Raw genomic sequence first — 13,378 nt, forward strand, 5'->3', positions numbered from 1 at the left:
TCCCTGACAGCTGACCCTCATCTACAAGATGGGCAGCCCCAATTGTACTGGATGTCTTTGACCTTAGTTCCAACTGATTGGACCAGGAGTAGACACCTGACTCAAGCTGGACAAGTTAGATTTCCCTCTGGCAAGTTTGAATCATGACTAAGAAGCAACCAGGATTCTCTGGTGGCTGGAATACTTACATGTGAACTCAGGAGCTGAGGGCAGCAGTGGTTTACCATGAGAATGCAGCTACAGAGATTGGTCTATGGGGAAGAGAAACATGCTGCAGACCTCCGAGAGAAACAGAAACAGAAGATGCTGCCTGGATCCCTGACGGTGTTTTGCTTTCCTGATCTAGTCCCATACTGAAACCTAGTGGCATTTATGACCTTGAGTTCCCTAAGGCCCCCTTGTGTTCCTATAATAAATTCCTATAATAAATCCTATAGGATTGGCATCGGGTGGTGCAGCAGGTTAAGCTGTGACTCATGAAGCTGGAATCCCATATCACAGGGCAGGTTGGCATCCTGGCTGCTTGGCTTCTAATCCAGCTTCTTACAAATGCACCTGGGAAGGCAGTGAAAGATGGCCCAAGTGCTTGGGCCTCACCACCGAGGTGGGAGACCAAGATGGAGTTCCCGGCTCCTGGCTTCAGCTTGGCCCAGATCTGGCTGTTGAAGCCATTTAGGGAATGAACTAGAGGATGGAAGATCTCTTTCTCTCTGCTTCTCTATCTCTCTCTCTCTCTTGCTCTACTTTTCAAGTAAATAAACATTTGAAAAAATGAATTAATTCTTTTTTGCTTTATCATCATCATGGTCATCATCATCAACTTCACCAGCAAAGAAAGATGAAGCCTCCTGAGGACTGCAGATTGGATATGGCTTTACTGTGTTCCAGAGGTCCATGTCTTGGAAGCATGGTCCTCAGTGGGGTGGTGGAACCTTTAAAAGTGAGGGCCCAGTGGAAGGGAATCAGGTCATGGGGGTGCCACTTCATGAGTGGATTAAGCCCATCTTGTGGGAATGGGTCAGGCCTTGGGAAACTGTATTGGTTCCAGAGAGGGCGTTACTGTACATTGGGGCCACCCCCCGATTCTTGGCCTCTTCTGTGTGTGTTTGTTTTCCTTTCTACTTCTCCACCACAGCACAATGCAGCCAAGAAGTCCCCTGCCTGACACCAGGACCATGCTGTTTGGACTTTCCAGCCCCTAGAATCTTGAGCTAAAGAAACCTCTTTCCTTCATACATTGCCCAGCATAACTATTTTGTCCTAGCAACAAATAAGTACTAAGACATTGGGCAATTAGTCTGAGCCACATAGAGTTCTGATCACTTTCCGTGAATTATTTTATGTCATTTTCCCATGTTGTGTTTCATTTCACATACAAGGAAACTGAGGGACAAGGAAAATGAAGCAGCTTGCCCATGGTTCTACAGCTAACATGTCAGGATTCACATGAGGCCCTTTGACTTCAGAATCTGGGATGTGATCACCGTGTTATGCTTTCACAAATCAGTCTGTTCAAACTGGTTTCTAGAACTTGCAACCTAAACACCTTCTCTAAATTGAGCTGTCTTCAATCTGGCCCAGCTCTGCCTGACTGAAATTATCTGTCATGTCCCCTAGGGAGCTGAAGCCATGCAGAGCTGGGGAGCATCTGGCCCATGGGCTGTATATCACCCTGTTAAGGCAACCTCAGGTGGGACTCAGAATCCAATAAATCTATAGCAGCCTGATAAACTGATCTTTTTGTGTGTCCCATGAATGATTTTATAAAAATCAAATGCCCTTGGCAGAAAAGAGTTTCCCCCTCCCTTCAAGGTGTGCTGTGGTCACTAGCACCATAATGGGCTGTTGCTTCTGAGGCTCTCTGATTCTAGAATTCTCCCTCTCATTCAGGGTCCATTTAAAATTCTATATCCTCCAAAAAAAAGCATAGCCACTCATATGTCATATCAGAAAGTGTCTTTGCTGCCATTCGATGGTGGCCAATAGCTTATTGCATGTAGAAGGGAGCTTCAAAATAGTAATAAAAGATGTAATAAAAAGATAACATACATTTCCCATGAACCTTTTGAAGGCATCTTGTATGCCAGACTACTATGCTCACAGGGGGAGGTCCTTAAAAACAGTAGTTATGCTTTCTCTTTCTCTGTGTCCTCCACAGAATAACCCATTGTAAGAATGCAAATAAAAACTTGAATAAATTAAAAACACTAATCCTATTGGTGCAGACAAAGGCCGGGAAGGAAAGCCGAGCACAGAGAGGCTGGACTTCAGAGGAGGGGTTGAAGTCTTCTCCTAAGTGCCAGGGATGGTCTTTGTGTGTTCATCTTGTTTTAAAGTTTCACCTGCCAGCGTTAGAGTGTAATGTTAAGTTTCTGTAAGAAACGCGGTTGCATACCGAGGATACTGCCTTGAAGCATAAATCTTCCCTTCTGCCTTGCTGTCCTTGCTGAGCAGCCCCAGGTCTGACATTCTGAAAGCGACTACTCCCTTGAGCTTCCAACACCTGCTCTGCCTTCACTACTGGGCAACCCTAGGCCTGGGATGACCATCACGGCAGCCCAGACCCCACGACTCTTCCTCAGAGGGGGCTGACTTCTCATTAGAGGAGGGCTGTGTAAGGAGAACAGCCCAGTGCTGAGTCCTTCGATGCCTCTCTGAAGGCCCTGAGCTCCTGCTAACCCTCAGTGCGCACCCTTTCGTCTGGGAAGCCACACTGTTTGCTTTATGTGTCCGTTTAGTGTCCTCACAGCAGCTCACACTCAAGCCATCCAAACCAAGTCAACATCTTACCCTAAATTGTTCCTCTTTTGCTTCATCCGGCCTCGAGGCCTGAGTCATCTGTGACTCAGAACATCACGGTGCCAAAAATAGTCAATTCTATCTTCCCCCTAAGGCTTTATTACACCCAACAGCACCTCTCAGGTTCTTTAAAATACATCCGCGAGCTGGCCCTGCCTCCCTGGCTCCCTCTGTAAGGCTCTGAGCTGACACCAACCCCTGAACTGGTCTCTCCCTCCAGTTGATTCCCTTCCAGCCCATTCTTGCTTGGGTCAGATACTGCCTTCCAAAGACACTCGCAACTTATTCTCCAGCTCCAAAAGTGTCACTGCCTCCTGCTGATGTCTCCAGAGAAGGGCTTCCTTACTGCTGAACCTGGAAATCGGGAACTTCTGTAGGAGAATCTTCACCTTTCCCTTGGCTTTCTCTCTTCCTTTTTCTCAAAACAAATCCTTAGCTCCAACTGAGTTGATCAAGGGTCATTATGATTATTATTGTGCTTTTAAAATAAACTGTCCAGTAGATACCAGCCCCAGAGAGTCAGAGCAGGAACCTGGGGTTGTCAGGTGAGGGGAATTTCCCCAAAAGCCACTAGAGAAAAGCACGGCTGATTCTCCGTTTACTTTGCACTTGCAAACCTGCCCTGTGCTTGGGCTGGCTTTCCCTGACTCTGATTCTGTATGGCACGTGACCGCGAGCTTTAATAATCTCCTGAGAATGAACTAAGGGCAGTGTTTATCTGAATACAGACTCTTCTTTTGCCTTCTTCTGTTGTCTTCAAGGTCTAACATCCAACCAGGTCTAAGTGAGTGGACGTGGGAAGATCTAGGTGAGTCCAGTACAGATCAAGTGAATAGCCTGAGAAAGGCAGCCCAAAATGTGGTCTCCCCACCTTGCAGCAAAGAGGGTCCGACTGACTCAGCTGAAAATGTCCCTTCTCTCTTGCAATCCTCAGCCCTCCCAACTTTTCCACTCAAGGCCTCCTTCCTGGTTGGTACTTACAATTCAACCCACCCCAACCCTGAGGTCACTCCTGTTGACTCTCAAAGTAAGGTTTAATCCTAGACCTGCTCTGTGCCATGTTTCTTATGGAGAGAGGACAGGCAAATGGGTAAAATTGGAGACAAGCAATCGCAAACCTAGAATGATTTTTCACTCACCCAGCAGGCTGTTATTGGAGATCTACTGTGTACCAGCCACTGTTCTGAGACCCCTCTCGACAAAATCCGCAACTCATTGCATCCTTACCTGTTTCAGGCCATGCATGGTTTTAAGTGATTTTGTAGACACACATTCATTGAATTCTCCCAACAACCTCATGAGAAGATTTTTTGGTTTGGTTGGTTGGTTGGTTTTTGGTATTGTTTTTGTTTGCCATTTTACCTACGAGCAAGCTGAGATGGCCAGCAGTTAAGTAAGCAGACAATGACACTGTTGGGGTTTTCAACCACGAGCAAGAATGACAACCAAGGCCACACTGAGCAAAAAAAAAGAGTTTTATTAGGGCGAAGAACTGCCAGGAGCAGCCTCAGAGGGTGAGGAGCTCAGGGCTCATGTGTAGTGCTGGGGCTTTATAGGGAGCTTGTGTCTAGGGAGGAGGGAGATAGGTGGGAGATAAGTTGGAGCGGCTGAACAAAGGACTGTGGGATGTGGGCTGGAGCAGCTGGGGAGGATCCCAGATACCATGAGACAGGGTGTCCCTGACACAGGGAGTCCCTGGAGCTGCCTGATTCATAGCTGGGGCAGTGATAGGGCCCGGGAGGCACAGGGTGTTTCCCTGATCTGCAGCTGGGACAAACTGTGGGAACGGTGAGGCTCTCCAGGTGCATGGTGCCTCTGTGTTGTTGTTTTCCTGATGCCAGGGAAGAGTGGGGGAGATGCCTCAGACCTGAGTGGATTCAGGACTCTCACAGACACGAAGCTAATGGCAGAGCAGAAATTGCAACCTTGGCCGTCTAACCCAGTGCCTACTCATATCATCCCATACTCTTCTGCTTTTTAAAAACTCAGTTTAACAAACACTTGCTAATAATGGCAAGGTGTTTGACCATGTGCCAGGTGTTGAGAATGTAAATACTAAGAAGACAGGGCTTTTTCTCTGGAAACTCACACATTAGTAGGAAAATAATAAAAAGAACTACCATGAGCTAATGTTGGTGGTCTATAAATTACTTCAAAATCCTTCAGTATAGACCAGGTGGAATATAGCCTTGGTAGCCACACCAGGAGTATTTGGCCAATTATCCAGATCAGGAATCAGAGGCCACATCCAGCATTTCATCAAAAGGTCACAGTCCAGTGGCAGCTACTATAATCAGTTCTGTTATTTTCATATCCCCATAGAACCAACACAGACCTCAGAATCCCAGGGAAGCTTTTAAAACTTCAAATTCCCCACTCACCCCCCGCCCAAATTTCTGTTTTAATTGCTTTGCTGTGGGTCCAATCATTGGTATTTTTCCTATTTCATATGCATGTGCATTTACTTATATAAATAAATATATTTTATGTATTTATTTTTAAAATTTATTTTTATTTATTTGAAAGTCAAAGTTACAGAAAAGAGAGAGAGAGATCTTTCATCCACTGGTTCCATTCACCAGATGGCCACAGTAACCAGTGCTGAGCCAGGCTGAAGCTAGGAGCCAGGAAATTCATCCAGGTCTCCTACATAGGTTGCAGGGGCCGAAGCACTTGAACAATCTTCTGCTGCCTTTCCCAGGCCATTAGCAGGGAGCTGGATGAGAAGTGGAGCAGCCAGGACGTGAACTGGCACCCTTGTGGGATGCCAACATTGCAGGCGGCAGTTATACCTGCCATGCTACAATGCTGGTCCCATAAATTTACTTTTATTTTTTATTATGGAACATTTTGAACATGTATAAAATGAGGAAGGCAGTACAACAAGTTCCCAAGTACCTATCATCCAGTTTCATTAATTACCAACTTTCATGGCCATCTTGTTTTGTCTATGGCATTGGCATTTTTGAAAAACCTTCCCAGTTAATTTTACTGTAGAGCCAGGGCTGAGAATCACTACTCTACCTAAGTAATTACAGTAGAATCCCTGTGGACAGAGAGGAAGCAGGGAGGGGAGTGATGAACTTCCACTACTGAGGGCCAGGGGGGAATTCCCAGGATCCTGCGGTCTCCAGGGCTCATCCATGCCAGCAGCAGCTCTGAGGTCTAGCACTCCACCAGGCCAGACACTGGAATCATGAGCACCCCCCCCCAACACACATGACAAATGAAGGCCTTCTTAAACCTGCACAAGGGCGCTTCCAAAAGTCCACTGGAAAATGGAACTAAAAGATGTTTACTTTGGTGCAAAACAATTTTGAAATCCATGCATAGTTTTTAAAGAATGCATATTTTCCATAAACTTTTGACGGTCCTTTATATATTCAGTTGTGTTCAGGTGAGGCTCACTGGCTTAGATAAGCTACCGGTACAAATAGGAGAGCTTCTTAAAAGCATAATTGCTTTTGATGAAGTCAAGATAGACATTCGATAGTTTGGGGGGGGGAGAAAGGAAGCAAAAGAGACGAGATAAACCAAGTACAGGGGAAAAGCGAAGAAACTGGGGAGGATACAGGAGAGGAGCTCTTGTTTTCCTCTCAGGCACTTCAGGGAGGGCAAGACTGAGGGACAAACTGCCCGCGGGCAGGAGAGGGAGGGCCGTCAGGCCTGAGCAACTTGGCAGAGCCTGCAGAAACCACATAGAAATGATCTCCTAGGGGCATTGCTGTGGCTTAGTAGGCTAAGCCTCTACCCTTGGTGCCGGCATCCCATGTGGGTGCTGGTTCATGTCCTGGCTGCTCCTCTTCTGATCCAGCTCCCTGCTAATGCACCTGGGAAAGCAGTGGGAGATGCCCAAGTGCTTAGACACCTGCACCCACGTGAGAGACCCGGAAGAAGCTCCTGGCTTTGGATCAGCTCAGCTCTGGCCCTTGTGGCCATTTGGGGAGTGAACCAGCGGATGGAAGATCTCTCTCTCGCTCTCGCTCTCTGTCTCTCCCTCTCTGTCTGTAACTCTACCTCTCAAATAAATAAATAATTTAAAAAAAAAGAGAGAGAGAGAAAGAAAGACAATACCTCCTTCCTCGGTGACCCAAGGGTCAAAGAGAAAGGATCCTGGCTTGAATAGGGAAGAGAGGCAAAAGGAAACTAGAAAGTAGAACCAATGTCTCAAAAATCCCAAGTGCTAACCTTGCCTACGGGGAAATGGGTGCATGAATCATCCTACCTCCAGTTATCAGCTGAGTCTAACAAGTGGCTAAGGATTCCTCACTAGTGCCAAGCATGTGACCCTGTGCCGGATGCTGGGACCACAGAGTCTAGGCAACCCTCAGGGGCCTGCAGTAGGGAGTGAGGTGAGTGCTGAGGGCACAGTCCCAGAGCACTCAGAGTCCTGGCGGGGGTGGGTCAATGCAAACAGCGGTGGGAGGATGTGGTGGGGAGTGGGGACAGGGAGGCCACGTTTGCATCATCCTGGAGGGATGCTTCTGAGGGCCGTTGAGCAAAGGTTCCGGTCACAGCCTGGAGTGGTCTGATTTGTGAGCTGATTGTGTCCTGGGCAGTCCCTTCTGAAGGGAAGCCATCATGTGACAGCTGGCAAGTGTGTGTTGTGTAGAAGGAGCATGTCAGAGAAGTGAACCAAAAGTGAAATGAGGTTTCAGGAGCTCCAGGTAGATTTCTGCACGCAAGACACCCGCACCTGCCCAGGCGTGAAGTCAGCGACAGTCGGAAGTGAAACTGCTGACAGCATTGCACACACTTCTTCAATCCTCAAGATCTGTGTGGGTGTCTACAGGAAACCAGGGGCAGGAGCTCCCAGAAGGGCTCAACTTCCCTCAGTCTCTCGCTGTGCTCGTCACCTGGTTCTGGGCTGTGCACCTCACGGGCCCACTGGCTGTTGCTCTGGCCTCTCCTCTCCTCCTGACTTTGTATCTCTGCAGGGATACTTGCAAGACAGCTGCACCCCACCAGAGGCAGGCATTTGCAATGAACACGGTTTGCCCTGGGCTCTGTCACTTCCCATCGGCTCTGGATCAGAGTGCAGGTCCCCAGTTGGCCACTAAAGAACCGTTGCTCCCACGTGGTCTGCCTCTGCCTTTCCAAACTCTGTCTTCTAAGGCACGGCTCGAAGTCAGTGTCCCCGTGAGCCCTCCCTGATCTCAGCCACGGGAAGTGAGATCTGATGCGCCTGCGTAGCTCACGGAGCGATTTCGACTGCTTCTGTCACGCCTGCCACAGCAGACGGGCAGGGCGCCCGTTTGGTTATGCGTCAAGGATCCAGCTTCACCTTAAACTATTTGAGAGCTGCAAGATGCCTGCTTAAATGGGGCACTGAAAAGTCTCCTGGGAAAGATAGGAGCCAGGCCCATGGAACTTGATTTAATAAGACATCAGTGGAGAGAGTGGGGAGGATGGGGAAGGGTTGGAAAACTGTGCATCACCTTTTCTAGCTCCTTGAGGGCAGAGATGAGGAGGGAGTCAGCCAGGGAAGCCCCTGCACAGCCCTGCCAGCAGTGGATACTCAGTTAGGTATTCATGCGATAAAAGGATATTTACTGGGGCCAGCACTTTGGTGTAGTGAGTAAAGCCACCACCTGCAGCGCCAGCATCCCTTATAGGGATGAGACCCAGCTGCTCCACTTCTGATCCAGCTCTCTGCTATGGCCTGGGAAAGCAGAAGATGGCCCAAGTCCTTGGGCTCCTGCACCCACGTGGGGAATCCGGAAGAAGCTCCTGGCTCCTGGCTTCAGATCGGCACAGCTCCGGCCATTGCGGCCAGTTGGGGAGTGAACCAGTGTCTCTCTCTGTCTGCCTCTCCTCTCTGTGTAACTCTGACTTTCAAATAAATAAATATTTTGTTTTAAAAAAAATTGGCTATTTACTACCCCCCCCGCCAGAGCTCATCTCACTGCATGCCAGACTTTATTACTGAAAACTAAGAAGCTATGGCTCACAGGCGTTCTGTTTACACGTGTAGGACTCTTGTGTGGAGGTACTGTCAAGGCATTCGAGTCCATATCATGGCGAGCATTTGTGTGCACTAAATAAACGGAAGTGTTCTGAATGCAGATAGGAAGCTATTTTTCAAATACCCAAAGTGATGCTGTGGTTTTAATTTTCTAATCCTAAAAATTTATTTGAAAAGCTCATTGAAATCCAACTGCCTTTTTGTCTTCCATAAACTATTAGGTAAAAAAGCACAACTTCTCCCATGTAAAGTCTGAACCTTAAAAAAAAAAAAAAAGGATTGACAGAGGCCCTTACCCCCAGAACCCATAGTTTGTAAGGACAGTCCTGCTCTGGGGACCCCTAGGCCTGGCACTGACGCGACCCTAGGTAGTGTTGAGACTCAGTTTACAAGGAACATTGTGCTTTTTGTTGATGTTTGCTTATTTCTTTATTTACTCTCCACAGCAGCCCTCAAAGGTTGACAAGAGAGCGATTAAATCTCTCAACACACAGACAGGAGCCCTGTGTTGCAAAATGTGCATGGGAGAGGCAGAATAGATACATACCATAATTCCAGAATAAAATGAGAAAACAGTATGAGCCATGTGGGACCCCTAAGTTCTACCAAGCACAGAACTAGAATCCCAAAAGGAGAGGAAAACGAAAAGCCAGCTCTGAACGTCCACAAAAGGCCAAGGGATGGAAAGTGATGGTGAATGAGGCAGGCGTCTTAGCTGGCCTGGGGACAGTCCAGCGGGGACTGAGAGAGCAGAAGCAGCCTTTCTAGCGAAGGTAGGAGTAAGAAGTGTTCCAGACGAAGGAACACCTGCACGGGCCACATGCAGAAAGAGTGAGGTGTGCCTGCGGAACAGCAAAATGACGAGTGTGGCTGCAACAGGGTGAGCAGGTGCAAGCGCAGAGTGAAGTAGCAGGGGAGAGCGGCAGGTGGGCCTCGAGGGTTAGAGGTGGCTGGAAGACTGGAAGGCATCAAACATTCCATTCCCTTCCCGCATCTTCCAGTCCCTTTATCCACAGAGCTCCACGTTGATTCCTAAGAGCGTCCAGGTGCCTATTTTGAATCAAGGAGCTGCGAGCAGAGCAGACGTGGAACGGGTGTCACTCCTGAGCCGAGCACGGAGGAGCCAGCACCGGGGCACTGAGCTGTCTCTCCCTTCAGATGTCCAGCCTGATGGTCGACGTTGGCTGAATCACAGAGGGCCAACTGGAAGCACGGTTGTCCTTCTCAGTCATGCAGACTGTTTGGTAGATTTTGAGTTAGAGAAAAACAAACCTCTGTGCTCCACGTAGTGATAAGCCTCTCCTGACTAATACTACATGGCAAGAAGCATGCGTTTTATCCTAAGGGTGATAGGAAGTCATTTGAAATTTTGAGCTTGACAGTGATAAGGTCTTATACTTGTTTAAGTGGCCTCTTTGTTGTGAGTGGGATTGATTACAGAGAGGAACAGGGCAAATCAGGACATGAACTGAGGTTTATCTGGATATTACTTAATGGTGGTTTGAAATGAGTGGCACCAGCAGAGACGGTGAGTTGAGTTCAGGATGTTTTGAAGACAGAACTAATAGGACTGATGGAAAAACTCCCAGGTTTGCAGCATAAGCAACTAAGAGAAGACACAGTCAGGGAGAGCAGGCAAGGCAAGGCAAATGGGATGGGGTTCAAAAGCTATAATTTGATTCAAAGATCTCTTTCAGTGGATGAGAATGGGGGGGGGGATTACCCAATTCATTTTATAAAGCAAGCATAACTGTGATACCAAAGCCTGATGATGATACTACAACATACAAAGGTGCAGAAATTCTAAACAAACAAACAAAAAATGTTCAAACCAAGCCCAGAAATACATAAGGAGGGAAATACACAGAGAGGAAAACGTGTTATGATGAAGCTGAGTTCATGCCAAGAATGAGCTGGGCTTTGTTTTAGGAATGCAAGGTTGTTTTAACAGTTGCATATCTATTAATGTACTTAAAACATTAACAGGATAAAGGAGAAAAATAATCCTAGTAAGTGCAGAAATTCAATACTCATTCACAAAAGACAATTAGAAAATCCTTAGGCACAGAAGAGGACGTCTTCAATCCAATGAGAGATGATAAAAACCTACCAGCATGCACCGTGTGAATGGCAAAGCACAGAAGCCTTCCTGTTCCCTGAGGCCTGGTCTGAGAGGAAGTTGTCTTCTACCACCCTTTCTGTTTATCCCTATACTGAAGGCCCCACCCAGGACCATCAGGCTCCATTAGAAGAAGGAAGAAGAGAAAAAGAAGGGGAGGAGGAGGAAGATGTAGGTCAGAAATTAAGAAATAACGGACATTATTTACAGATGGTAAAACTATCTACGACAATGACTTCATGGTTTGCATTTATAAGGGAATCCATCAAGATCATAGATGAAAGTGTAAAACAGCAAAATTGATTGTATGTATGCATAGCTAATAAACAATTAGAAAGTTAAAAAAAAATTAAACAGAGGAGCAGGCCTTTTGGCTCATCCCTGTAGAGAGCTGGTTTGAGCCTGGCTTCTCCACTTCCGATTCAGCTCCCTACTAACACACCTGCGAAGCAGCAGATGGCGGCTCACTCAGGAGATCTAGATGGAGTTCTTGGATACTGTCTTCAACCTGACCCAGCCTCAGCTATTGTGATCATTTTGAGAAATGAACCAACAGATAGAAGATCTCTTTTTCTCTCTCCCTCTCTCTGTCACTCTGCTATCCAAATACATGAGTAAATCTTTTTTAAAAATTTAAATGCAGCATTTACAATAACATCAGATTCATCAAATACTTAGAAATAAATCTTTTAAAAATATCTACTTATTTATTTGGAAGGCAGAGTTACAGAGAGGCAGAGAGTGGGAGAGAGAGAGAGAGGGAGAAAAAGAGAGAGAGAGATCTTCCTCTTCACTGGTTCACTCCCAGATGGCCACAATGGCCGGAGATGCACCAATCAGAAGCCAGGAGCCAGGAGCTTCTTTCAGGTCTCCTAGGAGGGTGCAGGGGCCCAAGGTCTTGGGCCATCTTCTACTGCTTTCCCAGGCCATAGCAGAGAGCTGGATCGGAAGTGGAGCAGCCAGGATTCAAACCAGTGTCCATATGGGATGCCGGCACTGCAGGCAGCAGCTTCACCTGTTATGCCACAGCATCGGCATCAGAAATAAATCTTTAAAAATGCAGAGGTGAAGGTTGTCTGTTCCACTTCTGATCCAGTTCCCTGCTAATGCTCCTGGGAAAGCAGTGGAGGATGGCTCAAGTTTTTGGGCCCTGTACCACGTGGGAGAACTAAGCAGCTCCTGGTTCCTGGCTTCGGATGGACCCAGCTCCAGCCAATATGGCCTTTTGAGGAGTGAAGCAGAAGACAGAAGATCTCTTTCTTGTCTTTCCCTCTCTCACTCTCTCTCTCTGTGTAATTCTGCCTTTCAAATAAATGTACAATCTTAAAAAAAAATAAAAAGAATACCAAAAATGGAAATCAGGCCTTGCAACCCAGGATAGCCACTAAGATAACAAACCAGTTTCTTCAGCTACAAAGTCTGCAAATGCAAAGCCAAAAAAAAAAAAAAAAAAAAAAAAAGCAAAGCAGAGACATCTACATAGAAAACTACAAAACACTATCAAGAGAAAAAAAAAAAAGACCAAAATAGATAAAGTGCCAAATTTTGTTCAAGGATTGAAAAATGAATGTTATAAAAATTTCAATTCTACCCTTAGTGTGAACAAAAATTATAATAAAAATGCCAGCAAGGTTTATTTATTTTGTCAAATTGACAAACCAATTCTAAAATTTATATGAAAATATAAAGGAAAAGGCCACAAATAACCAAGACTGCAAGAACAGTTTGAAGACTACCAGTTATCAAAACTTATTATAAAGCTACAATAACTATAACCAAGTAGAATTGTCAAGGATAGCAGTATGGGCCATTGGGACAGAATGGAAGATCCAGAAACAGATCTACAGATACAGGGACATTTGCTATTTGACAGAGGGAAACTGAATACTGCATGAGATAAGACAATCATGTCAATGAGTGTTGCTTAGTGGATTAAATCCAATGGAAAATAATGAGTTTTGACTCTCCCTTCATACCATACATCAAAGCCAAATCCAGGCTGATGGTAGGTCTAGAAGATAACATAGGTGAGGCTCTTCAGAGGAGGAAGATTTCTTAAACACGACACAGGAAATACCAACCAGAGGAAAAGGTTGATAAATTACTATATTAAATTATAAAACTTACGTTCATGGGCCGGCGCCACGGCTCACTAGGCTAATCCTCCACCTTGCGGCACCAGAACACCGGGTTCTAGTCCCGGTCGGGGCGCAGGATTCTGTCCCGGTTGTCCCTCTTCCAGGCCAGCTCTCTGCTGTGGCCAGGGAGTGCAGTGGAGGATGGCCCAGGTACTTGGGCCCTGCACCCCATGGGAGACCAGGAGAAGTACCTGGCTCCTGCCATCCGATCAGCGCGGTGCGCCGGCTGCAGCGCGCTGGCCGCGGCGGCCATTGGAGGGTGAACCAACGGCAAAAGGAAGACCTTTCTCTCTGTCTCTCTCTCTCACTGTCCACTCTGCCTGTCAAAAAAAAAAAAAAAAAAAAACAACCTTACGT

This window comes from Oryctolagus cuniculus, chromosome 4 (assembly GCF_964237555.1).
Source record: "Oryctolagus cuniculus chromosome 4, mOryCun1.1, whole genome shotgun sequence".
Taxonomy (NCBI): domain Eukaryota; kingdom Metazoa; phylum Chordata; class Mammalia; order Lagomorpha; family Leporidae; genus Oryctolagus; species Oryctolagus cuniculus.